Source organism: Castor canadensis, chromosome 16 (genome assembly GCF_047511655.1).
Source record: "Castor canadensis chromosome 16, mCasCan1.hap1v2, whole genome shotgun sequence".
NCBI classification, from domain to species: domain Eukaryota; kingdom Metazoa; phylum Chordata; class Mammalia; order Rodentia; family Castoridae; genus Castor; species Castor canadensis.
Genome location: NC_133401.1, coordinates 36,075,858 through 36,092,794, shown reverse-complemented (window position 1 = coordinate 36,092,794; position 16,937 = coordinate 36,075,858).

The window sequence follows — 16,937 nt, the reverse complement described above, 5'->3', positions numbered from 1 at the left end:
ACAAGCAAATGGGAGAAAAACTGCAGGTTTGTAAAAGAATCTTTAATGTTAGAAAAAAGAGGGTCTAGCACCATGGTTAGTATTGTGAATCCTTTTTGCTCTTTAAAGGAATTCTGCCCACTTAGCACTGTTTTCCTGGATGAGCAATATCACTTTTGTGTTGAATCACCCCATTCAAGTGAATTGGAGAAGCCCTGTAGCACTTGTAAGAGAACGATTAACTTTACAAGCAAGAGTGTCTTGCACCTTGCTAAGCATGCTGAACTGTGTTAGTTTTTGAAAGGAATGCTGCCTAACCTTCAGCCTTTTCATGGGTGAGGAACATAAACTTTGTGCAAAATCACCGCATACAAGTGAATGGGAGAAATACTGCAGATTTGTAAGAGAATCCTTCATGTTAGAAACAAGAGGGTCTAGCAACATGGTTAGTATGGTGAATTCAGTTTGCTCTTTAAAGGAGTACTGCCTACCTCTCAGTGTTTTCCTGGATCAGCAACATCACCTTTCTGCTGAATCTCCCCAGTCAAGTGAGTGGAAGAAGTACTGCAGCTCTTATAAGAGAAGCATTAATGTTCCAAGCAAGAGGGAATTTCACCTTGTTAAGCATGGTGAACTGAGTTAGCTTTTGAAAGGAATCCTGAGCAACTGTGAGCGTTTTCATGGGTGAGGATCATCAACTTTGTGCAAAATCACCACATACACTAAATGGGAGAAAACCTGCAGTTTTCTAAGAGAATCCTTAATGTTAGAAGTAAGAGGGTCTAGAAACTCAGTTACTATGGTGAATTCAGTTTGCTCTTTAAAGGAGTACTGCATTCATCTCAGTGTTTTCCTGGATGAGCTATATCACCTTTGTGTTGAATCACCCCACACAAGTGAAAGGGAGAAGCAGTGCAGCTCTTGTAAGAGAAGCATTAACATTAAAAGCAAGAGGGTCTTGCACCTTGTTAAGCATGGTGAACTGAGCTAGTTTTGAAGAGGAACGCTGCCTAACTTTCAGTGTTTTCATGGGTGAGGAACATAAACTTTGTGCAAAATCACCACATAAAAGTAAATGGGAGGAAAACTGTAGCTTTTGTAAGAGATTCCTTAATGTTAGAAACAAGAGGGTCTAGCAACTTGGTTAATATTGTGCATTCAGTTTGCTCTTTAAAGGAGTACTGCATAACGCTCAGTGTTTTCCTGGATGAGTAACATCACCTTTGTGCAGAATCACACCTTTCAAGTGAAAGGGAGGAGCATTGCAGCTCTTGTAAGAGAAGCATTAATGTTACAAGCAAGAGGGCCTTGCACCTTGTTAAGCATTGTGAGCTATGTTAGCTTTTGAAAGGAACGCTGCCTAACTGTCTGCAATTTCATGGGTGAGGAATATCAACTTTGTGCAAAATCACCACATACAAGTAAAGGGCAGAAAAACTGCAGATTTGTAGGAGAATCCTTAATGTTAGAAGTAAGAGGGTCTAGCAACATGGTTAGTATGGTGAATTCAGTTTGCTTTTTAAGGGAGTACTGCCTACCTCTCAGTGTTTTCCTGGATCAGCAACATCAACTTTCTGATAAATCTCCCCATTCAAGTGAATGGGAGAAGCACTGCAGCACTTATAAGAGAAGCATTAATGTTCCAAGCAAGAGGGAATTTCACCTTGTTAACCATGGTGAACTCAGCTAGTTTTTAAGAGGAACGCTGCCTAACTTTCAGTGTTTTCATGGGTGAGGAACATAAACTTTGTGCAAAATCACCACATAAAAGTAAATGGGAGAAAAACTGTAGCTTTTGTAAGAGATTCCTTAATGTTAGAAACAAGAGGGTCTAGCAACTTGGTTCATATTGTGAATTCAGTTTGCTCTTTAAAGGAGTACTGCGGAACGCTCAGTGTTTTCCTGGATGAGCAACATCACCTTTCTGCTGAATCACCCCATTCAAGTGAACAGGAGAATCACTGCAGCTCTGTAAGAGAAGCATTAGTGTTACAAGCAAGAGGGCCTTTCACCTTGTTATGCATGGTGAACCGAGTTAGCATTTGAAAAGAACGCTTCCTGACTGTCAGCGTTTTCAAAGGTGAAGAATATCAACTTTGTGCAAAACAGCCTCTTTCAAGTGAATGGAGAAAAAGTGTAGCTTTTCTAAGAAAACAATTAATGTTAGAAGCAAGATGATTTAGCAGCATGTTTAAGTTTGAGAATTGAGTGTGCTGTTTAAGGCAATACGCTCTCCCTCTCAGTGTTTCCATGGGTGAGGAACCTCATCTTTGTGCATAAGGAGAGCACACAAGTGAATGGGAGAAAAACTGCAGTTTTTTAAGAGAATCCTTTTAAGTTATAAACAAGATGGTCTAGCAACTTGGATAATATTGTGAATTCAGTTTGCTGTTTAAAGGAGTACTGAATACTTCTCAGTGTATTCCTGGATCAGCAACATCACCTTTCTGCTGAATCTCCCCATTCAAGTGAAAGGGAGAAGCACTGCAGCTCTTGTAAGAGAAGCATTAATGTTACAAGCAAGAGGGCCCTGCACCTTGTTAAGCATGGTGAACTGAGTTAGCTTTTGAAAGGAACGCTGCCCAATTGTCAGCGTTTTCATGGTTGAGGATCGTCAACTTTGTGCGAAATCTCTGCATACCAGTAAATGGGAGAAAAACTGCAGGTTTCTAAGAGAATCTTTAACGTTAGAAACAAGAGGGTCTAGCAACTTGGTTAATATATTGAATTCAGTTTGCTCTTTAAAGGAGTACTGAATACCTCTCAGTGCTTTCCTGGAGGAGCAACATCACCTTTGTGCAGAATCACCCCTTTCAAGTGAAAGGGAGGAGCATTGCAGCTCTTGTAAGAGAAGCATTAATGTTACAAGCAAGAGGGCCTTGCACCTTGTTAAGCACGGTGAGCTAAGTTAGCTTTTGAAAGGAACGCTGCCTAACTGTCTGCAATTTCATGGGTGAGGAATATCAACTTTGTGCAAAATCACCACATACAAGTAAAGGGCAGAAAAACTGCAGATTTGTAGGAGAATCCTTCATGTTAGAAACAAGAGGGTCTAGCAACATGGTTAGTATGGTGAATTCAGTATGCTTTTTAAGGGAGTACTGCCTACCTCTCAGTGTTTTCCTGAATCAGCAACATCAACTTTCTGCTGAATCTCCCATTCAAGTGAATGGGAGAAGCACTGCAGCTCTTATAAGAGAAGCATTAATGTTAGAAGCAAGAGGGCCTTGCACCTTGTTAAGCATGGTGAACTGAGTTAGCTTTTGAAAGAAACGCTGCCCAATTGTCAGCGTTTTCATGGGTGAGGATCGTCAACTTTGTGCGAAATCTCTGCATACCAGTAAATAGGAGAAAAACTGCAGGTGTCTAAGAGAATCTTTAACGTTAGAAACAAGAGGGTCTAGCAACTTGGTTAATATATTGAATTCAGTTTGCTCTTTAAAGGAGTACTGAATACCTCTCAGTGCTTTCCTGGAGGAGCAACATCACCTTTGTGCAGAATCACCCCTTTCAAGTGAAAGGGAGGAGCATTGCAGCTCTTGTAAGAGAAGCATTAATGTTACAAGCAAGAGGGCCTTGCACCTTGTTAAGCATGGTGAACTGAGTTAGCTTTTCAAAGGAACGCTGCCTAACTGTCTGCAATTTCATGGGTGAGGAATATCAACTTTGTGCAAAATCACCACATACAAGTAAAGGGCAGAAAAACTGCAGATTTGTAGGAGAATCCTTCATGTTAGAAACAAGAGGGTCTAGCAACATGGTTAGTATGGTGAATTCAGTTTGCTTTTTAAGGGAGTACTGCCTACCTCTCAGTGTTTTCCTGGATCAGCAACATCAACTTTCTGCTGAATCTCCCCATTCAAGTGAATGGGAGAAGCACTGCAGCTCTTATAAGAGAAGCATTAATGTTCCAAGCAAGAGGGAATTTCACCTTGTTAAGCATGGTGAACTGAGGTAGCTTTTGAAAGGAACGCTGAACAACTGTCAGCGTTTTCATGGGTGAGGATCATCAACTTTGTGCAAAATCACCCCATACACTAAATGGGAGAAAACCTGCAGTTTTCTAAGAAAATCCTTCATGTTAGAAACAAGAGGGTCTAGGAACTCGGTTACTATGGTGAATTCAGTTTGCTCTTTAAAGGAGTACTGCGTTCCTCTCAGTGTTTTCCTGGATGAACAATATCACCTTTGTGTAGAATCACCCCATTCAAGTGAAAGGGAGAAGCACTGTAGCTCTTGTAGAGAAGGATTAACTTTACAAGCAAGAGGGTCTTGCACCTTGTTAAGCTTGGTGAACTCTGTTAGTTTTTGAAAGGAACGCTGCCTAACTTTCAGCGTTTTCATGTGTGAGGAACATAAACTTTTTGCAAAATCACCACCTTAAATAAAAGGGAGAAAAACTGCAGTTTTTGTAAGAGCATCCTGAATGTTAGAAACAAGAGGGTCTAGCAACATTGTCAGTATCGTGAATTCAGTTTGCTCTATAAAGGAGTACTGCTCACCTCCCAGTGTTTTCCTGGATCAGCAACATCACCTTGCTGCTGAATCTCCCCATTCAAGTGAAAGGGAGAATCACTGCAGCTTTGTAAGGGAAGCATTAATGTTACAAGCAAGATGGTGCTGCACCTTGTTAAGAATGGTGAACTGTGTTAGTTTTTGAAAGGAACGTTGCCTAACTTTCAGCGTTTTCATGTGTGAGGAACATAAACATTGTGCAAAATCACCGCATACAAGTGAATGGGAGAAAAACTGCACTTTTTGAAAGACATTCCTTAATGTTAGAAACAAGAAGGTCTAGCAACTTGGTTAATATTGTGAATTCAGTTTGCTACTTAAAGGACTACTGCCTACCTCTCAGTGTTTTCCTGGATGAGCAACATCACCTTTGTGTTGAATCACCCCATTCAAGTGAAAGGGAGAAGCACTGTAGCTCTTGTAGAGAAGGATTAATTTTACAAGCAAGAGGGTCTTGCACCTTCTTAAGCAATGTGAACTCTGTTAGTTTTTGAAAGGAACGCTGCCTAACTTTCAGGGTTTTCATGCGTGAGGAACATAAACGTTGTGCAAAATCACCGCATACAAGCAAATGGGAGAAAAACTGCAGGTTTGTAAAAGAATCTTTAATGTTAGAAAAAAGAGGGTCTAGCACCATGGTTAGTATTGTGAATCCTTTTTGCTCTTTAAAGGAATTCTGCCCACTTAGCACTGTTTTCCTGGATGAGCAATATCACTTTTGTGTTGAATCACCCCATTCAAGTGAATTGGAGAAGCCCTGTAGCACTTGTAAGAGAACGATTAACTTTACAAGCAAGAGTGTCTTGCACCTTGCTAAGCATGCTGAACTGTGTTAGTTTTTGAAAGGAATGCTGCCTAACCTTCAGCCTTTTCATGGGTGAGGAACATAAACTTTGTGCAAAATCACCGCATACAAGTGAATGGGAGAAATACTGCAGATTTGTAAGAGAATCCTTCATGTTAGAAACAAGAGGGTCTAGCAACATGGTTAGTATGGTGAATTCAGTTTGCTCTTTAAAGGAGTACTGCCTACCTCTAAGTGTTTTCCTGGATCAGCAACATCACCTTTCTGCTGAATCTCCCCAATCAAGTGAGTGGGAGAAGTACTGCAGCTCTTATAAGAGAAGCATTAATGTTCCAAGCAAGAGGGAATTTCACCTTGTTAAGCATCGTGTACAAAGTTAGCTTTTGAAAGGAAGGCTGAGCAACTGTCAGCGTTTTCATGGGTGAGGATCATCAACTTTGTGCAAAATCACCACATACACTAAATGGGAGAAAACCTGCAGTTTTCTAAGAGAATCCTTAATGTTAGAAGTAAGAGGGTCTAGAAACTGAGTTACTATGGTGAATTCAGTTTGCTCTTTAAAGGAGTACTGCATTCATCTCAGTGTTTTCCTGGATGAGCTATATCACCTTTGTGTTGAATCACCCCACTCAAGTGAAAGGGAGAAGCAGTGCAGCTCCTGTAAGAGAAGCATTAACATTAAAAGCAAGAGGGTCTTGCACCTTGTTAAGCATGGTGAACTGAGCTAGTTTTTAAGAGGAACGCTGCCTAACTTTCAGTGTTTTCATGGGTGAGGAACATAAACTTTGTGCAAAATCACCACATAAATGTAAATGGGAGAAAAACTGTAGCTTTTGTAAGAGATTCCTTAATGTTAGAAACAAGAGGGTCTAGAAACTTGGTTAATAATGTGCATTCAGTTTGCTCTTTAAAGGAGTACTGCATAACGCTCAGTGTTTTCCTGGATGAGCAACATCACCTTTCTGCTGAATCACCCCATTCAAGTCAATGGGAGAATCACTGCAGCTCTGTAAGAGAAGCATTAGGGTTACAAGCAAGAGGGCCTTTCACCTTGTTATGCATGGTGAACCGAGTTAGCATTTGAAAAGAACGCTTCCTGACTGTCAGTGTTTTCAAAGGTGAAGAATATCAACTTTGTGCAAAACAGCCTCTTTCAAGTGAATGGAGAAAAAGTGTAGCTTTTCTAAGAAAACAATTAATGTTAGAAGCAAGATGATTTAGCAGCATGTTTAAGTTTGAGAATTGAGTGTGCTGTTTAAGGCAATACGCTCTCCCTCTCAGTGTTTCCATGGGTGAGGAACCTCATCTTTGTGCATAAGGAGAGCACACAAGTGAATGGGAGAAAAACTGCAGTTTTTTAAGAGAATCCTTTTAAGTTATAAACAAGATGGTCTAGCAACTTGGATAATATTGTGAATTCAGTTTGCTGTTTAAAGGAGTACTGAATACTTCTCAGTGTATTCCTGGATCAGCAACATCACCTTTCTGCTGAATCTCCCCATTCAAGTGAAAGGGAGAAGCACTGCAGCTCTTGTAAGAGAAGCATTAGTGTTACAAGCAAGAGGGCCTTGCACCTTGTTAAGCATGGTGAACTGAGTTAGCTTTTGAAAGGAACGCTGCCCAATTGTCAGCGTTTTCATGGGTGAGGATCGTCAACTTTGTGCGAAATCTCTGCATACCAGTAAATGGGAGAAAAACTGCAGGTTTCTAAGAGAATTTTTAACGTTAGAAAAAAGAGGGTCTAGCAACTTGGTTAATATATTGAATTCAGTTTGCTCTTTAAAGGAGTACTGAATACCTCTCAGTGCTTTCCTGGAGGAGCAACATCACCTTTGTGCAGAATCACCCCTTTCAAGTGAAAGGGAGGAGCATTGCAGCTCTTGTAAGAGAAGCATTAATGTTACAAGCAAGAGGGCCTTGCACCTTGTTAAGCATGGTGAGCTAAATTAGCTTTTGAAAGGAACGCTGCCTAACTGTCTACAATTTCATGGGTGAGGAATATCAACTTTGTGCAAAATCACCACATACAAGTAAAGGGCAGAAAAACTGCAGATTTGTAGGAGAATCCTTCATGTTAGAAACAAGAGGGTCTAGTAACATGGTTAGTATGGTGAATTCAGTTTGCTTTTTAAGGGAGTACTGCCTACCTCTCAGTGTTTTCCTGGATCAGCAACATCAACTTTCTGCTGAATCTCCCCATTCAAGTGAATGGGAGAAGCACTGCAGCTCTTATAAGAGAAGCATTAATGTTCCAAGCAAGAGGGAATTTCACCTTGTTAAGCATGGTGAACTGAGGTAGCTTTTGAAAGGAACGCTGCCCAACTGTCAGCGTTTTCATGGGTGAGGATCATCAACTTTGTGCAAAATCACCCCATACACTAAATGGGAGAAAACCTGCAGTTTTCTAAGAGAATCCTTCATGTTAGAAACAAGAGGGTCTAGAAACTCGGTTACTATGGTGATCTCAGTTTGCTCTTTAAAGGAGTACTGCGTTCCTCTCAGTGTTTTCCTGGATGAACAATATCACCTTTGTGTAGAATCACCCCATTCAAGTGAAAGGGGAAGCACTGTAGCTCTTGTAGAGAAGGATTAATTTTACAAGCAAGAGGGTCTTGCACCTTGTTAAGCTTGGTGAACTCTGTTAGTTTTTGAAAGGAACGCTGCCTAACTTTCAGCGTTTTCATGCGTGAGGAACATAAACTTTTTGCAAAATCACCACCTTAAATAAAAGGGAGAAAAACTGCAGTTTTTGTAAGAGCATCCTGAATGTTAGAAACAAGAGGGTCTAGCAACATTGTCAGTATCGTGAATTCAGTTTGCTCTATAAAGGAGTACTGCTCACCTCCCAGTGTTTTCCTGGATCAGCAACATCACCTTGCTGCTGAATCTCCCCATTCAAGTGAAAGGGAGAATCACTGCAGCTTTGTAAGAGAAGCATTAATGTTACAAGCAAGATGGTGCTGCACCTTGTTAAGAATGGTGAACTGTGTTAGTTTTTGAAAGGAACGCTGCCTAACTTTCAGCGTTTTCATGTGTGAGGAACATAAACATTGTGCAAAATCACCGCATACAAGTGAATGGGAGAAAAACTGCACTTTTTGAAAGACATTCCTTAATGTTAGAAGCAAGATGGTCTTGCAACTTGGTTAATATTGTGAATTCAGTTTGCTACTTAAAGGACTACTGCCTACCTCTCAGTGTTTTCCTGGATGAGCAACATCACCTTTGTGTTGAATCACCCCATTCAAGTGAAAGGGAGAAGCACTGTAGCTCTTGTAGAGAAGGATTAATTTTACAAGCAAGAGGGTCTTGCACCTTCTTAAGCAATGTGAACTCTGTTAGTTTTTGAAAGGAACGCTGCCTAACTTTCAGGGTTTTCATGTGTGAGGAACATAAACGTTGTGCAAAATCACCGCATACAAGCAAAAGGGAGAAAAACTGCAGGTTTGTAAAAGAATCTTTAATGTTAGAAAAAAGAGGGTCTAGCACCATGTGAATCCTTTTTGCTCTTTAAAGGAATTCTGCCCACTTAGCACTGTTTTCCTGGATGAGCAATATCACTTTTGTGTTGAATCACCCCATTCAAGTGAATTGGAGAAGCCCTGTAGCACTTGTAAGAGAACGATTAACTTTACAAGCAAGAGTGTCTTGCACCTTGCTAAGCATGCTGAACTGTGTTAGTTTTTGAAAGGAATGCTGCCTAACCTTCAGCCTTTTCATGGGTGAGGAACATAAACTTTGTGCAAAATCACCGCATACAAGTGAATGGGAGAAATACTTCAGATTTGTAAGAGAATCCTTCATGTTAGAAACAAGAGGGTCTAGCAACATGGTTAGTATGGTGAATTCAGTTTGCTCTTTAAAGGAGTACTGCCTACCTCTAAGTGTTTTCCTGGATCAGCAACATCACCTTTCTGCTGAATCTCCCCAATCAAGTGAGTGGGAGAAGTACTGCAGCTCTTATAAGAGAAGCATTAATGTTCCAAGCAAGAGGGAATTTCACCTTGTTAAGCATCGTGTACAAAGTTAGCTTTTGAAAGGAATGCTGAGCAACTGTCAGCGTTTTCATGGGTGAGGATCATCAACTTTGTGCAAAATCACCACATACACTAAATGGGAGAAAACCTGCAGTTTTCTAAGAGAATCCTTAATGTTAGAAGTAAGAGGGTCTAGAAACTCAGTTACTATGGTGAATTCAGTTTGCTCTTTAAAGGAGTACTGCATTCATCTCAGTGTTTTCCTGGATGAGCTATATCACCTTTGTGTTGAATCACCCCACTCAAGTGAAAGGGAGAAGCAGTGCAGCTCCTGTAAGAGAAGCATTAACATTAAAAGCAAGAGGGTCTTGCACCTTGTTAAGCATGGTGAACTGAGCTAGTTTTTAAGAGGAACGCTGCCTAACTTTCAGTGTTTTCATGGGTGAGGAACATAAACTTTGTGCAAAATCACCACATAAAAGTAAATGGGAGAAAAACTGTAGCTTTTGTAAGAGATTCCTTAATGTTAGAAACAAGAGGGTCTAGAAACTTGGTTAATAATGTGCATTCAGTTTGCTCTTTAAAGGAGTACTGCGTAACGCTCAGTGTTTTCCTGGATGAGCAACATCACCTTTCTGCTGAATCACCCCATTCAAGTGAATGGGAGAATCACTGCAGCTCTGTAAGAGAAGCATTAGTGTTACAAGCAAGAGGGCCTTTCACCTTGTTATGCATGGTGAACCGAGTTAGCATTTGAAAAGAACGCTTCCTGACTGTCAGTGTTTTCAAAGGTGAAGAATATCAACTTTGTGCAAAACAGCCTCTTTCAAGTGAATGGAGAAAAAGTGTAGCTTTTCTAAGAAAACAATTAATGTTAGAAGCAAGATGATTTAGCAGCATGTTTAAGTTTGAGAATTGAGTGTGCTGTTTAAGGCAATACGCTCTCCCTCTCAGTGTTTCCATGGGTGAGGAACCTCATCTTTGTGCATAAGGAGAGCACACAAGTGAATGGGAGAAAAACTGCAGTTTTTTAAGAGAATCCTTTTAAGTTATAAACAAGATGGTCTAGCAACTTGGATAATATTGTGAATTCAGTTTGCTGTTTAAAGGAGTAGTGAATACTTCTCAGTGTATTCCTGGATCAGCAACATCACCTTTCTGCTGAATCTCCCCATTCAAGTGAAAGGGAGAAGCACTGCAGGTCTTGTAAGAGAAGCATTAGTGTTACAAGCAAGAGTTCCTTGCACCTTGTTAAGCATGGTGAACTGAGTTAGCTTTTGAAAGGAACGCTGCCCAATTGTCAGCGTTTTCATGGGTGAGGATCGTCAACTTTGTGCGAAATCTCTGCATACCAGTAAATGGGAGAAAAACTGCAGGTTTCTAAGAGAATTTTTAACGTTAGAAAAAAGAGGGTCTAGCAACTTGGTTAATATATTGAATTCAGTTTGCTCTTTAAAGGAGTACTGAATACCTCTCAGTGCTTTCCTGGAGGAGCAACATCACCTTTGTGCAGAATCACCCCTTTCAAGTGAAAGGGAGGAGCATTGTAGCTCTTGTAAGAGAAGCATTAATGTTACAAGCAAGAGGGCCTTGCACCTTGTTAAGCATGGTGAGCTAAATTAGCTTTTGAAAGGAACGCTGCCTAACTGTCTACAATTTCATGGGTGAGGAATATCAACTTTGTGCAAAATCACCACATACAAGTAAAGGGCAGAAAAACTGCAGATTTGTAGGAGAATCCTTCATGTTAGAAACAAGAGGGTCTAGTAACATGGTTAGTATGGTGAATTCAGTTTGCTTTTTAAGGGAGTACTGCCTACCTCTCAGTGTTTTCCTGGATCAGCAACATCAACTTTCTGCTGAATCTCCCCATTCAAGTGAATGGGAGAAGCACTGCAGCTCTTATAAGAGAAGCATTAATGTTCCAAGCAAGAGGGAATTTCACCTTGTTAAGCATGGTGAACTGAGGTAGCTTTTGAAAGGAACGCTGCCCAACTGTCAGCGTTTTCATGGGTGAGGATCATCAACTTTGTGCAAAATCACCCCATACACTAAATGGGAGAAAACCTGCAGTTTTCTAAGAGAATCCTTCATGTTAGAAACAAGAGGGTCTAGAAACTCGGTTACTATGGTGATCTCAGTTTGCTCTTTAAAGGAGTACTGCGTTCCTCTCAGTGTTTTCCTGGATGAACAATATCACCTTTGTGTAGAATCACCCCATTCAAGTGAAAGGGGAAGCACTGTAGCTCTTGTAGAGAAGGATTAATTTTACAAGCAAGAGGGTCTTGCACCTTGTTAAGCTTGGTGAACTCTGTTAGTTTTTGAAAGGAACGCTGCCTAACTTTCAGCGTTTTCATGCGTGAGGAACATAAACTTTTTGCAAAATCACCACCTTAAATAAAAGGGAGAAAAACTGCAGTTTTTGTAAGAGCATCCTGAATGTTAGAAACAAGAGGGTCTAGCAACATTGTCAGTATCGTGAATTCAGTTTGCTCTATAAAGGAGTACTGCTCACCTCCCAGTGTTTTCCTGGATCAGCAACATCACCTTGCTGCTGAATCTCCCCATTCAAGTGAAAGGGAGAATCACTGCAGCTTTGTAAGAGAAGCATTAATGTTACAAGCAAGATGGTGCTGCACCTTGTTAAGAATGGTGAACTGTGTTAGTTTTTGAAAGGAACGCTGCCTAACTTTCAGCGTTTTCATGTGTGAGGAACATAAACATTGTGCAAAATCACCGCATACAAGTGAATGGGAGAAAAACTGCACTTTTTGAAAGACATTCCTTAATGTTAGAAGCAAGATGGTCTTGCAACTTGGTTAATATTGTGAATTCAGTTTGCTACTTAAAGGACTACTGCCTACCTCTCAGTGTTTTCCTGGATGAGCAACATCACCTTTGTGTTGAATCACCCCATTCAAGTGAAAGGGAGAAGCACTGTAGCTCTTGTAGAGAAGGATTAATTTTACAAGCAAGAGGGTCTTGCACCTTCTTAAGCAATGTGAACTCTGTTAGTTTTTGAAAGGAACGCTGCCTAACTTTCAGGGTTTTCATGCGTGAGGAACATAAACGTTGTGCAAAATCACCGCATACAAGCAAATGGGAGAAAAACTGCAGGTTTGTAAAAGAATCTTTAATGTTAGAAAAAAGAGGGTCTAGCACCATGGTTAGTATTGTGAATCCTTTTTGCTCTTTAAAGGAATTCTGCCCACTTAGCACTGTTTTCCTGGATGAGCAATATCACTTTTGTGTTGAATCACCCCATTCAAGTGAATTGGAGAAGCCCTGTAGCACTTGTAAGAGAACGATTAACTTTACAAGCAAGAGTGTCTTGCACCTTGCTAAGCATGCTGAACTGTGTTAGTTTTTGAAAGGAATGCTGCCTAACCTTCAGCCTTTTCATGGGTGAGGAACATAAACTTTGTGCAAAATCACCGCATACAAGTGAATGGGAGAAATACTGCAGATTTGTAAGAGAATCCTTCATGTTAGAAACAAGAGGGTCTAGCAACATGGTTAGTATGGTGAATTCAGTTTGCTCTTTAAAGGAGTACTGCCTACCTCTAAGTGTTTTCCTGGATCAGCAACATCACCTTTCTGCTGAATCTCCCCAATCAAGTGAGTGGGAGAAGTACTGCAGCTCTTATAAGAGAAGCATTAATGTTCCAAGCAAGAGGGAATTTCACCTTGTTAAGCATCGTGTACAAAGTTAGCTTTTGAAAGGAAGGCTGAGCAACTGTCAGCGTTTTCATGGGTGAGGATCATCAACTTTGTGCAAAATCACCACATACACTAAATGGGAGAAAACCTGCAGTTTTCTAAGAGAATCCTTAATGTTAGAAGTAAGAGGGTCTAGAAACTGAGTTACTATGGTGAATTCAGTTTGCTCTTTAAAGGAGTACTGCATTCATCTCAGTGTTTTCCTGGATGAGCTATATCACCTTTGTGTTGAATCACCCCACTCAAGTGAAAGGGAGAAGCAGTGCAGCTCCTGTAAGAGAAGCATTAACATTAAAAGCAAGAGGGTCTTGCACCTTGTTAAGCATGGTGAACTGAGCTAGTTTTTAAGAGGAACGCTGCCTAACTTTCAGTGTTTTCATGGGTGAGGAACATAAACTTTGTGCAAAATCACCACATAAAAGTAAATGGGAGAAAAACTGTAGCTTTTGTAAGAGATTCCTTAATGTTAGAAACAAGAGGGTCTAGAAACTTGGTTAATAATGTGCATTCAGTTTGCTCTTTAAAGGAGTACTGCATAACGCTCAGTGTTTTCCTGGATGAGCAACATCACCTTTCTGCTGAATCACCCCATTCAAGTGAATGGGAGAATCACTGCAGCTCTGTAAGAGAAGCATTAGGGTTACAAGCAAGAGGGCCTTTCACCTTGTTATGCATGGTGAACCGAGTTAGCATTTGAAAAGAACGCTTCCTGACTGTCAGTGTTTTCAAAGGTGAAGAATATCAACTTTGTGCAAAACAGCCTCTTTCAAGTGAATGGAGAAAAAGTGTAGCTTTTCTAAGAAAACAATTAATGTTAGAAGCAAGATGATTTAGCAGCATGTTTAAGTTTGAGAATTGAGTGTGCTGTTTAAGGCAATACGCTCTCCCTCTCAGTGTTTCCATGGGTGAGGAACCTCATCTTTGTGCATAAGGAGAGCACACAAGTGAATGGGAGAAAAACTGCAGTTTTTTAAGAGAATCCTTTTAAGTTATAAACAAGATGGTCTAGCAACTTGGATAATATTGTGAATTCAGTTTGCTGTTTAAAGGAGTACTGAATACTTCTCAGTGTATTCCTGGATCAGCAACATCACCTTTCTGCTGAATCTCCCCATTCAAGTGAAAGGGAGAAGCACTGCAGCTCTTGTAAGAGAAGCATTAGTGTTACAAGCAAGAGGGCCTTGCACCTTGTTAAGCATGGTGAACTGAGTTAGCTTTTGAAAGGAACGCTGCCCAATTGTCAGCGTTTTCATGGGTGAGGATCGTCAACTTTGTGCGAAATCTCTGCATACCAGTAAATGGGAGAAAAACTGCAGGTTTCTAAGAGAATTTTTAACGTTAGAAAAAAGAGGGTCTAGCAACTTGGTTAATATATTGAATTCAGTTTGCTCTTTAAAGGAGTACTGAATACCTCTCAGTGCTTTCCTGGAGGAGCAACATCACCTTTGTGCAGAATCACCCCTTTCAAGTGAAAGGGAGGAGCATTGCAGCTCTTGTAAGAGAAGCATTAATGTTACAAGCAAGAGGGCCTTGCACCTTGTTAAGCATGGTGAGCTAAATTAGCTTTTGAAAGGAACGCTGCCTAACTGTCTACAATTTCATGGGTGAGGAATATCAACTTTGTGCAAAATCACCACATACAAGTAAAGGGCAGAAAAACTGCAGATTTGTAGGAGAATCCTTCATGTTAGAAACAAGAGGGTCTAGTAACATGGTTAGTATGGTGAATTCAGTTTGCTTTTTAAGGGAGTACTGCCTACCTCTCAGTGTTTTCCTGGATCAGCAACATCAACTTTCTGCTGAATCTCCCCATTCAAGTGAATGGGAGAAGCACTGCAGCTCTTATAAGAGAAGCATTAATGTTCCAAGCAAGAGGGAATTTCACCTTGTTAAGCATGGTGAACTGAGGTAGCTTTTGAAAGGAACGCTGCCCAACTGTCAGCGTTTTCATGGGTGAGGATCATCAACTTTGTGCAAAATCACCCCATACACTAAATGGGAGAAAACCTGCAGTTTTCTAAGAGAATCCTTCATGTTAGAAACAAGAGGGTCTAGAAACTCGGTTACTATGGTGATCTCAGTTTGCTCTTTAAAGGAGTACTGCGTTCCTCTCAGTGTTTTCCTGGATGAACAATATCACCTTTGTGTAGAATCACCCCATTCAAGTGAAAGGGGAAGCACTGTAGCTCTTGTAGAGAAGGATTAATTTTACAAGCAAGAGGGTCTTGCACCTTGTTAAGCTTGGTGAACTCTGTTAGTTTTTGAAAGGAACGCTGCCTAACTTTCAGCGTTTTCATGCGTGAGGAACATAAACTTTTTGCAAAATCACCACCTTAAATAAAAGGGAGAAAAACTGCAGTTTTTGTAAGAGCATCCTGAATGTTAGAAACAAGAGGGTCTAGCAACATTGTCAGTATCGTGAATTCAGTTTGCTCTATAAAGGAGTACTGCTCACCTCCCAGTGTTTTCCTGGATCAGCAACATCACCTTGCTGCTGAATCTCCCCATTCAAGTGAAAGGGAGAATCACTGCAGCTTTGTAAGAGAAGCATTAATGTTACAAGCAAGATGGTGCTGCACCTTGTTAAGAATGGTGAACTGTGTTAGTTTTTGAAAGGAACGCTGCCTAACTTTCAGCGTTTTCATGTGTGAGGAACATAAACATTGTGCAAAATCACCGCATACAAGTGAATGGGAGAAAAACTGCACTTTTTGAAAGACATTCCTTAATGTTAGAAGCAAGATGGTCTTGCAACTTGGTTAATATTGTGAATTCAGTTTGCTACTTAAAGGACTACTGCCTACCTCTCAGTGTTTTCCTGGATGAGCAACATCACCTTTGTGTTGAATCACCCCATTCAAGTGAAAGGGAGAAGCACTGTAGCTCTTGTAGAGAAGGATTAATTTTACAAGCAAGAGGGTCTTGCACCTTCTTAAGCAATGTGAACTCTGTTAGTTTTTGAAAGGAACGCTGCCTAACTTTCAGGGTTTTCATGTGTGAGGAACATAAACGTTGTGCAAAATCACCGCATACAAGCAAAAGGGAGAAAAACTGCAGGTTTGTAAAAGAATCTTTAATGTTAGAAAAAAGAGGGTCTAGCACCATGTGAATCCTTTTTGCTCTTTAAAGGAATTCTGCCCACTTAGCACTGTTTTCCTGGATGAGCAATATCACTTTTGTGTTGAATCACCCCATTCAAGTGAATTGGAGAAGCCCTGTAGCACTTGTAAGAGAACGATTAACTTTACAAGCAAGAGTGTCTTGCACCTTGCTAAGCATGCTGAACTGTGTTAGTTTTTGAAAGGAATGCTGCCTAACCTTCAGCCTTTTCATGGGTGAGGAACATAAACTTTGTGCAAAATCACCGCATACAAGTGAATGGGAGAAATACTTCAGATTTGTAAGAGAATCCTTCATGTTAGAAACAAGAGGGTCTAGCAACATGGTTAGTATGGTGAATTCAGTTTGCTCTTTAAAGGAGTACTGCCTACCTCTAAGTGTTTTCCTGGATCAGCAACATCACCTTTCTGCTGAATCTCCCCAATCAAGTGAGTGGGAGAAGTACTGCAGCTCTTATAAGAGAAGCATTAATGTTCCAAGCAAGAGGGAATTTCACCTTGTTAAGCATCGTGTACAAAGTTAGCTTTTGAAAGGAATGCTGAGCAACTGTCAGCGTTTTCATGGGTGAGGATCATCAACTTTGTGCAAAATCACCACATACACTAAATGGGAGAAAACCTGCAGTTTTCTAAGAGAATCCTTAATGTTAGAAGTAAGAGGGTCTAGAAACTCAGTTACTATGGTGAATTCAGTTTGCTCTTTAAAGGAGTACTGCATTCATCTCAGTGTTTTCCTGGATGAGCTATATCACCTTTGTGTTGAATCACCCCACTCAAGTGAAAGGGAGAAGCAGTGCAGCTCCTGTAAGAGAAGCATTAACA